Source organism: Trichechus manatus, unplaced genomic scaffold (assembly GCF_000243295.1).
Source record: "Trichechus manatus latirostris isolate Lorelei unplaced genomic scaffold, TriManLat1.0 scaffold00070, whole genome shotgun sequence".
In the NCBI taxonomy this organism is placed as follows: Eukaryota; Metazoa; Chordata; class Mammalia; order Sirenia; family Trichechidae; genus Trichechus; species Trichechus manatus.
Genome location: NW_004444006.1, coordinates 2,231,895 through 2,246,140, shown reverse-complemented (window position 1 = coordinate 2,246,140; position 14,246 = coordinate 2,231,895).

Here is a 14,246-nt window from a genome sequence, read left to right as displayed (position 1 = left end):
TTCCGATAGAATGACTTGGCACCTTTCTCAAGTATCATTTTGCATGAATTTATTTCTGAATTCTCAATTCTCTTCCATTGGCCTGTCTATGCTTATGCCGGTAAAACGCTGTTTCGATTACTGTAACTTTGTAATAAATTTTCTAATCAGGAGGTGTGAGTCCTACTTTGTTTATCTTTTTCAAGATTGCTTTGGGTATTTAGGCCACTTACAATTCCTGGTGAATTTGAGGCTCAGCATTCCTTTTCTACATTTTGTTGATGATTGTTTTGAATCTGTAGATCACTTTAGGGAGTATTGCCATATTTACAATATTGTCTTCCCATCCATGAACACAGGATGTCTTTCCATTTATTTAGGAAATACATTTATTTATAAATGTTTTATAGTTTTTAGGGTACAAGTCTTATTCCTAAAATTTATGAAGGTTGTTCCATTAAATAGCACCTTTTGGGACAATAATGTAAATTGAATTGTTTTCTTAAATTCCTTTTAAGATTGTTCATTACTGCTGTCCAGAAAGACAATTGACTTTTTGCTTGTTGATCTTGTACACTGCAACTTTGCTGAATTCATTTATCAGTTTTAGGGCTCTCCTGTAGATTCTTTGAGATTTTCTATATAAAGAATCCTGTCATCTGGGAATAGATATAGCTTTACTTCTTCCTTTCCTATTTGGATGACTTTTATTTGTTTTTCTTTTCTAATTTCTTTGGCTCAAAATTCCACACAATGTTTTTTAGTAGTGGTTAACACAAGTATTCTTTTTTTGTTACTGAACTTAGCAGGAAAGCTTTTAGTCTCTTTCACTACAGAGTATGATGTTATAAATTTTTCATAAATTCCCTTTACCATGTTGATGAAATTCCATTCTCCTCCCAGTTTTCGGAGTGTTTTTTTTTTTTAATCACAAAAGGGTGTTGGATTTTGTCAAATGCATTTTCTGCATCTGTTGAGATGATTTGTTTTTTTCCTTTGTTCTGTTTATGTGGTATATTTCATGTGTTGAGTCGCCCTTGCAATCCTGAAATAAATCTCAATTGGCCATGATGTGTAATTCTTTTACTATGCTGTTGCATTCATTTTGCTTATATTTTGTTGAAATTTTTGCATGTACAGTAATAAAGGATAAAACCAAAACCAAACCCGTTGCTGTTGAGACCCATAGTGACCTTATAGGACAGAGTAGAACTGCCTCTTAGGGTTTCCAAGAAGCAACTGTTGGATTCGAACTGCCAACCTTTTGGTTAGCAGTCAAAGGCTTAACTACTGTGCCACCTGGTCCCCTAATGAAGAATATTAATCTGTAATTTTCTTTTCTTCTGATGTTTTTAACTGGCTTTGGCATCAGATTAATTGCTTGCCTATAGAATGAGTTAGGAAGTTTCTCCTCATCTTCTATATTTTGGAAGAGTTTGAGAAGTATTAGTGTTAATTCTTATTTAAAAGTTTGGTAAATTTCACCAGTGAAGTCATATCATCCTGTAATTTTCTTTGTTGAAAGGTTTTTGATTACTGACAGAACCTATTGCTTTTTATAGGTATATTGAGATTGTCTTTTTCTTCTTGAGTCAATTTAGATAATTTGTGCTTCTAGTAGTTTGTCCATTTCATCTAGGCTGTCTAATTTGTTGGCATACAACATCTAATTTTAGTTATTTTCTTATTCTCTCTTCTTTTCTTGGTCAATCTAACAAAATGTGGGTCATTTAAAAAAAAAATTTCCAAAGAACAATTTTTGGTTTTGTTTATTCTCTCTAGTGTTGTTCTATCATTTATTTCATTTCTCTTTATTGTTGAGTAATATTCAATTGTATGTATATACAACATTTTGTTTATCCATTCATCTGTTGATGATCATTTGTGTCAATTCTTCTTTAAAAGTTTGGTAAAATTCCATACTGAAGTCATTCAAACCAGGACTTTTTTTTCGTTGGGAGGTTTTTGATTACTGATCCTGTTTCTTCACTTGCAGTTCTCTCTCTTTTTTTCTATTTAAGAATGATTTTTTATTATTGTATTATATACACTACATATACAATATTTCATCAATTTCTACATGTAGACTTCAGTGACATTGATTGCATCCTGCAAGTTCTGCAATTATTTTTGCTCTCTGTTTCCAAATTACCACACTACTATTAATATATTCTCAATGCACTCTAAGCAAAAACCTGTCTTTACCCCTACCTCCTGCCCCTAGGGACCACTGATTACTTTTGGTTTCTATATATCCTTCCCCTGGTCATCATTAATTGCTTTTGGTTTCTATATATTTGCTTATTTCATATAAATAATATCATACAGTATTTGTCCTTTTGTGTCTGACTTATTTCACTCAGCATAATGTCCTCAATGTTCATCCATTTTATGGCATTCATCAAGACTTCATTCTTCTTTATGGCTGGATAATATTACATTGTATGTATATACCACATGTTTATCCATTCATCAATTGTTCGACATTCAGATTGTTTCGACCTTTCAGCTACTGCGAATGAACACTGGTGTACATATGTCTGTTTCAATCATTGCTTTCAGGTATTTTGAGTTATGCCTAAGAGTGAATGCACAGTGTGGAATTACTTTATCAAAGGTAATTTGGCCTTTTGGTGGTGGTTCTTGTGCCCTGCCAAGTCTGACCTTTATCTGGATTCCCTGCGGAGCCCCAGCAGATAACTGACCTTTAGTCAGATTGGCTGGGGAGACCCACCCAGTCTGAACTTTATCCAGATTTGCTGGGGAGTCCCACCCAGGAACTGAACTTTGCCCAGATTGGCTCGGGGACTGAACCCAGAAGTTTACCTTTACTAAAATTGACTGGGAGGAGGAGGAGGTGGGCTCTACCCTGTAGTTGACCTATACATGGATTGGCTGGGTGTACTGCCCAGTGACTGAAAAAAACCCTAGAACATGGAGGCCTAGATGGAGACTCCTGATGGATACAAGAGGGCAGTATATCCTTTGGACATGGAGGCCCTGCCCTGAAAATCTCCCAGACCAAATAAATCTGTGATGGTGATGGAGGCAGCAGCTGCGGTGGTATCAATGGGTGGTGTGGTTCTCCTGAGATTTTTAATTTCTCCTTGAGTCAATTTGGGTAGATTATGTGTTTCTAGGATTTTTTTCATTTCATCTAGGTTATTTAGTTTGTTGGCGTACTCTGTTATGAACCTTATTAGTTCTATCGAGTTGGCTGCTGTTTGCATCTTTTCTATTATTTCTTTGTCAGTCTAGCTAAAGGTTTGCTGATTTTACTGATTTTTTTTAAAGAACTATTTTTTTGATTTTGTTGATTCATTCTATTGTTTTACTTTATTTCATTTATTTCTCCTCTGATATTTGTTATTTCCTTCCTTCTGGTAGCTTTGAGCTTGGTTTGCTCCTTTTTGTTAGTTTGTTAAGTTGCAGAGTTAGACTATTGATTTGTGATCCTTCTTTTTTTAATATAGCCATTCATTGCTATAAATTTCCCTCTAAGTACTGCCTTCACTGCCTCACATAGGTTTTGGTATGTTGTGTTTTCATTTTCATTCATCTCTAAGCTTTTTAAAAATATTTGTATCTTGATTTCTTCCTTCACCCATTGGTTGTTTCATAGTGTATTATTTAATATTACACACAAGTAAAATTTTGCCGAAGATTATTCAAAAGCATTTTCAGCAGGACATTGACAGGGAACTGCCAGAAATTGAAGCCAGATTCAGAAGAGGATGTGGAATGAGGGACATCACTGCTGATACCAGATGGATCCTGGCTGAAAGTAGAGAATACCAGAAAGATGTTTACCTGCATTTTATTGACTATGCAAAGGCATTCAACTGTGTGGATCATAATACATTATGGATAACATTGTGAATAATGGGAATACAAAGAACACTTAATTGTGCTCATGAGGAACCTGTACATAGACCCAGAAGCAGTTGTTCGAACAGAACAAGGGGATACTTTGTGGTTTAAAGTCAAGAAAGGTGTGTGTCAGGGTTGTATCCTTTCACCATACTTATTCAATCTGTATGCTGAACAAATAATCTGAGAAACTGGACTGTATGAAGAAGAACATGGCATCAAGATTGGAGGAAGGTTCATTAACAACCTTCAGTATGCAGATGACACCACCTTGATTACTGAAAGTGAAGAGGACTGGAAACACTTACTGATGGAGATCAAAGACTACAGCCTTCAGTATGGATTACACCTCAACATAAAGAAAACAAAAATCCTCACAACTGGACCAATAAGCAACATCATGATAAACGGAGAAAAGATTGAAGTTGTCAAGGATTTCATTTTATTTGGATTCACAATCAATGCCCCTGGAAGTAGCAGTCAAGAAATCAGATGACATTGCTTTGGGCATATCTACTGCAAAAGACCTCTTTAAAGTGTTGAAAAGCAAAGATGTCACTTTGAAGACTAAGGTGCACCTGACTCAAGCCATAGTATTTTCCATCACATCTATGCATGCAAAAGCTGGACAGTGAATAAGGAAGACCGGAAGAATTGACGTCTTTGAATTATGGTGTTGGTGAAGAATATTGAATATACCATGGACTACTAGAAGAACAAACAAATCTGTCTTGGAAGTAGTACAACCCAAAAAAGAGGAAGATCCTCTACGAGATGGATCAACATTGTGGCTGCAACCATGGGCTCAAGCATGACAAGGATTATGAGGATGGCACAGGACCAGGCAGTGTTTTGTTCTGTTGTACGTAGGGTCACTATGAGTCCGAACCAACTTGATGGCACCTAACAACAACCACCAGAAGAATGAACAAATCTGTCTTGGAAGAAGTACAGCCAGAATGCTCCTTAGAAGCCAGGATGGCAAGACTTCATCTCACATACTTTGGACATGTTATCAAGAGGGACCAGTACCTGGAGAAGGACGGATAAAGCAGAGGGTCAATGAAAAAGAGAAATAACCTCAACAAGATGGATTGACACAGTGGCTGCAACAATTGGCTCAAGCGTAACAATGATTGTGAGAATGGTGCAGGAGTGGGCAGTGTTTTGTTCTGTTGTACATAGGTCACTCTGAGTCTGAACCAATTCGATGGCACCTAAAAATCAACAACTATTATTGTAGAGCTGTCTATTTCTCCCTTTAATTCTTTCAGTGTTTATATCAATTCTATCAGTGCTTGCTTTATATATTTAGGGGTTCCAATGTTAGATGCATATATATTTATAACTGTTATATTTTATTGATGATTGACCCTTTTATCATTATATAATGTCCTTATTTGTCTCCTATAGCAGATGACTTAAAATCTATTTTGTCTGATATCAATATGGAAACCCCTGTCTCTTTTGTTTACTATTTGCTTGGATTATTTTTTTTTCTATTCTTTTATTTTCAGTCTGTTTGTGTCCTTGGATCTAAGATGCATCTCTTTTAGAGGGTATAAGGATGGATCTTTTTTTTTTTAATCCATTCTGTCACCCTCTGTCTTTTGCTTGGGACATTTAACTCATTTTTACTTACAATAATTACTGATAAGGAAGGACTTCTATCATTTTACTAATTGCTTTTTTTGTGTGTCTTCTACCTTCTTCATCCTACATTCCATGAATTTTTACCATCATTTGTATTTAATTGATTTTTTGTATTGAGCCCTTCTGATTTACTTCTTACTTTCTATGTATATATTTGTTTATATTTTCTTTGTGGTTACCATAAAGATTATATTTAACCCCTCAAATTTATAACAACCTAGTTTAACTTGATACTAACTTTACTTCCATAACATAAAAAAAACCTCTATTCCTATATCACTCCTGCCACCTGCTTCTGTTGTTGTCACTGAATACACCTTTTACATCATGTACCTTTTAAATTTGTATTTATTTCTTATGCACTTGCTGTTATACAGTTGATGGAACACAGCAACTAAAGTTACCAACTGAAAATACCATAACACTATCCCCTTTATTTGCCATGACTTTACTTTTACTAGAGATCTCTCTTTTCCCCATGTATGGCATCAAGTAGTTGTCTAATGTCCTTTCCTTTCCGTCTGAAGAATTCCCTATAGCATTTCTTATGAGGCAGATCTGATGATAATGAACATTCTCTGTTTTTGTTTATCTGGGAATGTCTTAATTTCAGCTTTATCTTTGAACAAGTTTAACTCAATAAAGAATTCTTGGTGGACAGTTTTCTTTCAACACTTTACACACGTCATTCCATTGCCTTCTTGCCTCCAATGTTTCTGAGGTGAAACTAGCACTCAGTCTTATTGAGAATCCCTTATATATTACATTTTTCTTCTCTCTTGCTGCTTTTAGGATTGGCTGTTTATCTGTGGTTTTCAAGGGTTTAATTATAATTGTCTCAGTGTGGTCTCTTTGGGTTTGTTCTACTTGAAATTCATTGAGTTTCTGGCATTTGTGAATTGAACTCCTTCATCAGGTCTAGAACATTTATTGCCATTGTTTCATTGACTATTGTTTCTGTTCCTTTCTTTCTTTTCCTCTTCTCTGTCTGGTATTCCCATGACACATATGTTGATTCACTTGAGGGTATCTATAATTCCATTTGGTTTAGCTCATTTGTTTTCCATTTTTTTCTCCTGCTTTTCTTGATACTCAATAATTTTTTGATACTCAATAATTTTGTTAGCTTTGTCCTTTGACTTACTTATTCTTTCTTCTGCCCAGTCTAATCTAGTTTTGAATCCCTCACATATGTTTTTTATTTCAGTTATTTCTCCAATACTTTTGTTATTTTCTATAGTTTCTATCTCCTTTTTGCAAATCTCATTTTGCTTCCTGATTTCCTTTAGTTCTTTAAATTCTTTGAGTATATTTAATGTTGTTGTTTTAAAGTCCTCTGTATTTCCCTTTTAAAGCGATCAACTGCTAACCGAAAGGCTGGTGATTTGAAACCACCAGGTGCTCAGTGGGAGAAAGATGTGGGAGCCTGCTTCCACTGAGATTTACAGCTTCAAAATCCTATGAGGTTGCTATGAGTCAGAACTGACTTGACAGCAGTGGGTTTGATTTTAGTTTTTGGTGTATTGCCCATTTTCCAGGATTCCATAGGGCTGATTTCTATCTAAATTGTTCTTTCAATTGAGCTGTCTTTTCCTGTTTCTTTGAATGCCTTGTAATTTTCTGTTGAAACTATGACATTTCTGTGGTAACTCTGGAACTCAGAATCCTCTCCTTCCCCAGGGATTGTAATTGTATGCATTTATTTTATTTTATTATTTTTCCCTAATTGTTTAAGAGTGTAATAGTCCACCTGATTAACAGCCTTCTCTAATTATTGCTAGAAAGACTTCCCTCCAGAATGTGTGTATATATCAAGGTCTCTGATCCAGAGTCCTTGTTCTTCTAGTGTTGTGGAAGTTTTTTTGTTTTTTTTTTGTTTTTGTTTTTTTTTTGTATTTCAGGGATAAAAACAAACAAAAGAATACAGAAAAATCTGATTCTCTTACTTTGCAGGGATTGCTGTAGTTGACTGTTTTGCTTAGTTCCTTCTCCAAGCTACTTTTTTGTAAAGCATGAGTTCCAATTTTTTTTTCACTGCAGTCAGTCAGTGGCCTGGCTTATTCCACTAGGGGGTGCTCTGACTCTTTGATTCTTCCAGCAATGACATGACACTAGGAAAAGGTCCCAAACTCCCCACTTGTTTGGACCTTTCAGGGAACCACTGGTCAAGCTTCCTCTGAAAACAGCACAACCCCCAAACTTTGGAGCTGAAAGTCCCCACTACCTGCTCTGGCACCAGCCAGCTCTTCTGGGAACATGAGCTGCAGTTCCCACTTCTGTGGCTGTGCCAAGGAATGGGGGATGTTAGCCAGTTTGTACACATGATTCACCTAGGAAAGATAGGCAGCTTATCCTTTCGTTAAGCACTTCTCTGGTTGATTTAAATGAATTATTTGCTTCCAGAGTCCCAAAATAGTTACAAGAGCTCTTTCCAAGATTGTAGATGATTTGGTGGAGAGGCAGACCTTTACAACTTCTTAGTTTGTCTTATTGCTTTTAAAATTCTAACTTTTACAGTAAACTCTCCTGGTAAAAGCCTTTCTCAGATTTCAGCCTGTGGAAGCCTATTGTTTGTGACCGTTAAGGGTAAATTTCTCCCATTTGATTCAGAGTGCCTGCAGGCAATAGAAATGACTTCTCTCCAGTTCCACCAAGAGCATGAGGGTTGGCTATTTTGTGATGATCTTGCATCTCATCAGTTTTTCTGTATGCCCCCAGAAAGATATGAAGACTCAGACACAACAGTCTGCCTACAAATGCTAAGTCCATTCCTCACACTCCTGTACCAAAGGGGAATGTAGTTCATGGCTCATGGCTCATGGCTCAGAGTTCACAGCCACCTGCACTGGTAGCCTTTCCTGTTGTGGAGGCTGGGAGGGGGAAGCTTATATACAATAAACTTTTCTACTTTTTTCCTTTTTATCTTTGTTTAGCTTTCACTTTGATGCTGTATCTATTTGACTGGTTCCCAGAGTTCTGAGTTTGTTAGTTTTACCACATTTTTAATTTTATTTACTTAATTTTCTATAATTGTGGAAGTATGAGAGTGTTCAGCTTCTTATGCTGCCATCTTGCCTGTCTCCAGAATCCATTCACAAATTACATCCTTATACATTGTGTGCCCAATAATGTAGGTTTATAATTTTTCTTTATGCCTTTGTTTATAAATCATTTAGGAAATAAAAACTGGAATTACAAACCAAAAACAAAATGATACTGACTTTTGTATTGCCCTTGTTGTAACTTTTACTAGATACCTTTATTTCTTCCTATGGCTTCAAGTTACTGTCTTGTGTCCTTTCCTTTCAACTTGAAGGACTTTAGCATTTCTTATATGAAATCTCTCAGCTTTTGTTCATCTGGGAATGTTTTAATTCATCCTTCTTTTTCAAAGAGTTTTTCCAGATACAGAATTCTTGGTTAGTGGATTTTCATTGCAACTACGGAACCCTTCAGCTCCAGAATTTCTTTTTGGTTCCTTTTAATAATTTCTATTTCTTTATTTATATTCTCTATTATTCAGATGATATGTTTCTATTTTCCTTTGTTACTCCCACCATGGTTCCCTTTAACTCTTTGATCATATTTAAGGTAATTTATTTTCCATTATTTTTTCTAGTAAATTTAATGTCTGTGTTTCCTCAGAGAAGGTTTCTGCATTTTATTCCCTGTAAGTGGGCCATAGTTTCCTATTTCTTTTTATGCATTGTGATACATACATATATATATTTTGTAAACTGGAACTTTTGTTTAGTATAATGCTGTAAAGGAGCCCTGGTGGTGCAGTGGTTAAAGCAATATACTGTTAATCGAAAGGCCAGTGGTTCGAAACTATCAGCGGCTCCACGGGAGAAAGATGTGGCAGTTAGCTTCCATAAAGGTTTACAGCCTCGGAAACCCTATGAGGTCACTATGGGTCGGAATTGACTCCATGTCAGTGGGTGGTTTATAATGTGGTAACTCGAAATGAGATTCTTCACTGAACCCAGAGTTTACTGTTGTTGCTTGTTTTGGACTACAGCCATCTGTTTAGAGATGTTTCCAATTTATTTTTGCAGACTGTAATTTTTGTTTTATATGGTCATTGAAGTCTCTGTTCCTTTATCTCAGTGACTAGCCAGTGGCCTGACAGAAATTTTATTAATTGCTTACAGCCAAAAAAAAAGAAAGGAAAACATAAAGAATACTGTCCTTGTCTTTGCAAATTACCTCTTCAATGCTTTATCAATGCTTAGCCAGGGTGTCTTTACCTCCACCTTAGTCTTTAACACCTTCTTGTGCAAATCCTAAAGATCAGGCAGAGTTTCAAGCCTAGGGTCTCATTAGGGTGTTTTCTGAGCACGTGTCCAGCCCTGGGCATGCATGTTGGACTCTGGTTTCCCTGATAGACGCAGGAGACCTTCAATGCCCTTTTTCTATTATTTGTCTTTCTTCCCAGCCTCCTTATTCCAGCTTTCTGATATGTCTGCTGTTCTCCCCATCTGTCTTTGATCTGTTTCCTAGTATTGCCATAACACAAATACCACAAATGGGTGACTAAAGAAAATAAATTTATTTTCTCACAGTACAGGAGGCTAGGAGTCCAAATTCAGAGCATGACACCAGGGGAAGGTTCTTCCTTCTCTATTTCAGCTACTAGTAGCTGCCAGATATTCTTGGCAATCCTGGGCTTGTAGATGCATCTGCCTCCATTGTCTGTCTTCCTCGTCCCCCATATGTCTCTGTGTCTTTTTCTCTTTTTGTAACTCAGAAGTGATTAGGTTTAGGACCCACACTATTCTGATATGATCTCATCATAACAAAAAAAAAATCTTTATTTTCACATAGGATCATATTTACAGGTGCAGGGATTAGTATTTCAACACATAATTTTCTGGGACACAATTCAATTCATCACACATTTCCTTAACCCAATTTTCTATGAATACATGTTTTTAAGTGCTTTAAAAAGATTCCACCTGGGAAGCCACTGTTACCCTGAGAAAATTCCAAGTGGTGAAAATAAGGCAATCCTCTGTTCTGATTCCTAAGAGAACCACCAGCCAGGTCAAAACAGACATCCACAGTTTTCTGTGAGTAAGGTTTGTTTTGTCCCTTGTGGCACCAGCAAGCTACAGCAGAAATGCGACTGCCATCTCCACAGTTGACACCCAACTGGGGAATGAGAAATGGTAGGTGAATAAGTAAATATACCATATCACACTCTAACTGCAATACAGCAGCTTCTTTCTTCATTAAGCACTTCCCTGATTGCTCTAAATTTTAATTAGATTCCAACATTCCAAAAAAGTTGATTCCGACAATTTTTTTCCAACTTAATGGTTGCTTCCATGTAGAAGGCAAGTTTTGAAACTCTCTATTCCACCATTTTTGGTGACACCACCCATCCCTTTACTTTTAATCTGAGTCTTTATATCTACTGTGGATTTCTTGTAGATAACATATAGTTGGGTCTTTCTTTTTTTAATCTACTCTATCTTTATATTTTAATTGATTATTTAGACTATTCACATTTAAAATGATTATTGATATAGTTGGATAAATATTTGTTATGTTTTTTACTTCTTTCTACTCATTTCACTTGTTCTTTGTCCCCCTTTTACTATTCTCTCTAGGTTTAATTGCAAATTTTATATAATTGTTTTCTCTACTCTCTTATCATATTAATTACAAGTAATTATATTTTTAAAGTTGTCCTAGAGTGTGTATTATACATTTACAGCTAATCTAAGTTCGCTTTCATATAACATTATACTATTTCATGGATATTGCAGGTATCTTAAAACAGAGTATTCCCAATTCCTCCCTCCCATCCTTTATAACATTGTTGCCATTCATTTAACTTCTCCTGATGCTATAACCAGAAACCCTGGTGGCATAGTGGTTAAGAGTTCAGCTGCTAACTAAAAGGTCAGCAGTTCAAATCCAGCAGGTGCTCCTTGGAAAGCCTATGGGACAGTTCTACTCGGTCCTATAGGGTTGCTATGAGTTGGAATCAACCTGATGGCAATGGGTTTGGTATTTCTTTTGTTTTTGGTTGCTATAACCACACAATACATTTTAAGCTTTATTATTTAAACAGTTTTCTATTACATTAATTAGGAATAATAAAAAGAATAATTTTTATCTCATGTTCATTTGTTCATTCTCTGATGCTCTTCCTTTTTTTATAGATTAGATTTTCTGACGTGTGTCATTTTCATTCTCCCTGAAGGACTTATTTTAACATTCCTTGCATGACAGGTGTGCTGGTGATAAAGTCCCTTTTTGTTTGTTTGAGACAGTCTTTATTCTCTTTCACTTTTGAAGGATAATTTTACTGAATATAGAATTCTAGGTTGGTGGATTTTTTTTCCAACACTTTAAATATTTCACTTTAGTCTCTTATTGCTTGCATAGTTTTGATAAGAAGTCTACTCTAGTGCTTATCCTTGTTCTTCCATAGGTAAAATATTTTTCCCTGCTTGCTTCTTTAAAAAAAAAAAAACTCTTTCTTTCTGGTTTTCTGTAGTTTGAATATGGTATATCTAGATGTTGTTTTTTTAAATCCTGTTTCATGTTCTCTGAGATTTCTGAATCTGATTTGGTGTCAGTCATTGATATTGGAAAACTCTTGCCTTTATTACTTCAAATATTACTTCTGCTCTATTCTCTTTTTCTTCTTCTTTTGGTATTCTAATTACAAATATGTTACACTTTTTGAAATTTTCCCACAATTCTTGGATATTTTATTCTGTTTTTAATTTTTTTTCTCTTTACATTTCATTTTGAGGAAGTTTCTATTGACATATCTACAAACTCACTGATTCTTTCCTCACCCATGGCCAGTCTACTGATGAGCCCATCAAAGACATTCTTCATTTCTGTTACAGTGTTTTTGATTTCTAGTATTTCCTTTTGATTCTTTCTTAGAGTTTCCATCTCTATGCTCACATTATTGATCTGATCTTGCATATTGCCTGTTTTTCATTAGAGCTTCTAACATACTCACCATAGTTATTTTAAATTCGCTGTCTGATAATTCCAAAATCTGTGTTATATCTGAGTCTGGTTTGAAAGATTTCTTCGTCTCTTCAGACTGTGTTTTTCTGCATTTTTTTCATGCCCTGTAATTTTTTGTGGAAGGCTAGACGTGATACTATGATAACTCAAGATCATATTGGGTAACAGGAACTGTTATGTTTAGCTCTCTAGGAGTAAGTGGTGCTTAATGTTTTCTGTAACTGTGTGTTCCAGAGGCTTATATATCCTCTAGTGTCCTTATTTTGCTCTCTCTTGTTGTCTTTGGGTTTCCCTGTGAACTCCTTCTTGAACAGGGTCTGCGCCTTGCAGTTGTTTCAGCTTTAATTTACTATTGTTATACAGGAACCCTGTTCTTGTGGTTATAAGGTGTGGAGGAGAAGTATTCTACAATCTTATGTTTACATCTCATTCTTTTAGTGGGTCTATGTCACTTCACAAGGGTTTGTTAGGTTTTTTCCCTTCATAGATGAGACAGAAAAGCTAAAGGGGACTCAATTTGGGTAAATTCCCTTTCCTCGGTTAGATAAGGTTATGGTAAAAATCTTTTCCCCTGAAAATTAGGCCTTTGTTATAGAGAATAATCTGCATGCAATTAATAATGGTTAGTTTTTCTCTAACCTTTTTTCTTGGCTCTTCATTGTGAGTACCTGTTGCAGTTCCTGAAGGTATAACCCATAAAAAAATAGTAGCCCCATAAAACTGTGGCCCCCAAGGCTTCTCATTCTCATTCTAGTCCATGCTCAGCCTCCAGCAATTCATCAAAATTACCATTTAAGTGTTCCTACAACTTTATTGTTCCAGTGGCTTCTGCTCCAGGTAAGCTGATCTCAACTCTGATTTTTGGTATTCACCTCTCTCTCCAGACTTTGTGGTGATTGTTTGCCCTGAATCCTCCATTCTCTGGTGGGTCCAAGGAAAGTCATAGATATTCAGTTTGTCTAGTTTTTTTTTTTTTTTTGGTAGTTGTAATGATGGGAGTGAGGACTTCTAAGCACTTTTATTGTGAGAGTTGAAATCAGAAATCTAGGTTAACTTTTTAAAATATTATTATGGTAAAATATGTATAAAAAATATTTGTAATTTTACCTATTTTAAGTGTTCAATTTAGTCACATTAATTACATTTACCATTTGTGCAACTATCACCATTATTTATTTATAAAAGTTTTTCATCACCTCCAAACAGAAATTCAGTACTTCTTAAGTAATAATGTCCCATTACCCCTCTCCCTGCAGTCCCTAGCAATCACTAATAAATTTTTGTCTCTATGAATTTGCCTATTCTAGATATTTCAAATAACTGAGATTATACAATATTTGCCCTTTTGTGTCTGATTATTTCACTAAGAATAAGGTTTTTAAGATTTGCCCATGTTGTAACATGTATCAGATCTTCATTTCTCTTTATGGGACAATATGAATTGTATGTATATAGCAATGTTATTTATCCATTCATCTGTTGATGGACACTTGAGTTGTTTCAATTTTTGGCTATTGTGAATAGTGATGCATTGAGCATTGGTGTACAAGTATATGAGTCTCTGTTTTCAAATATTTTGGGTATATGCCTAGGAGTGTAATTTCTGAGTCATATGGTAGTTCTTTGTTTAACTTTTTATAGAACAAGGTTTTTTTATTAAAATTTTTTTATTGTACTTTAGATGAAGGTTTACAGAACAAAAAGTTTCTCATTAAACAGTCAGTACACATAAAGTTTTATGA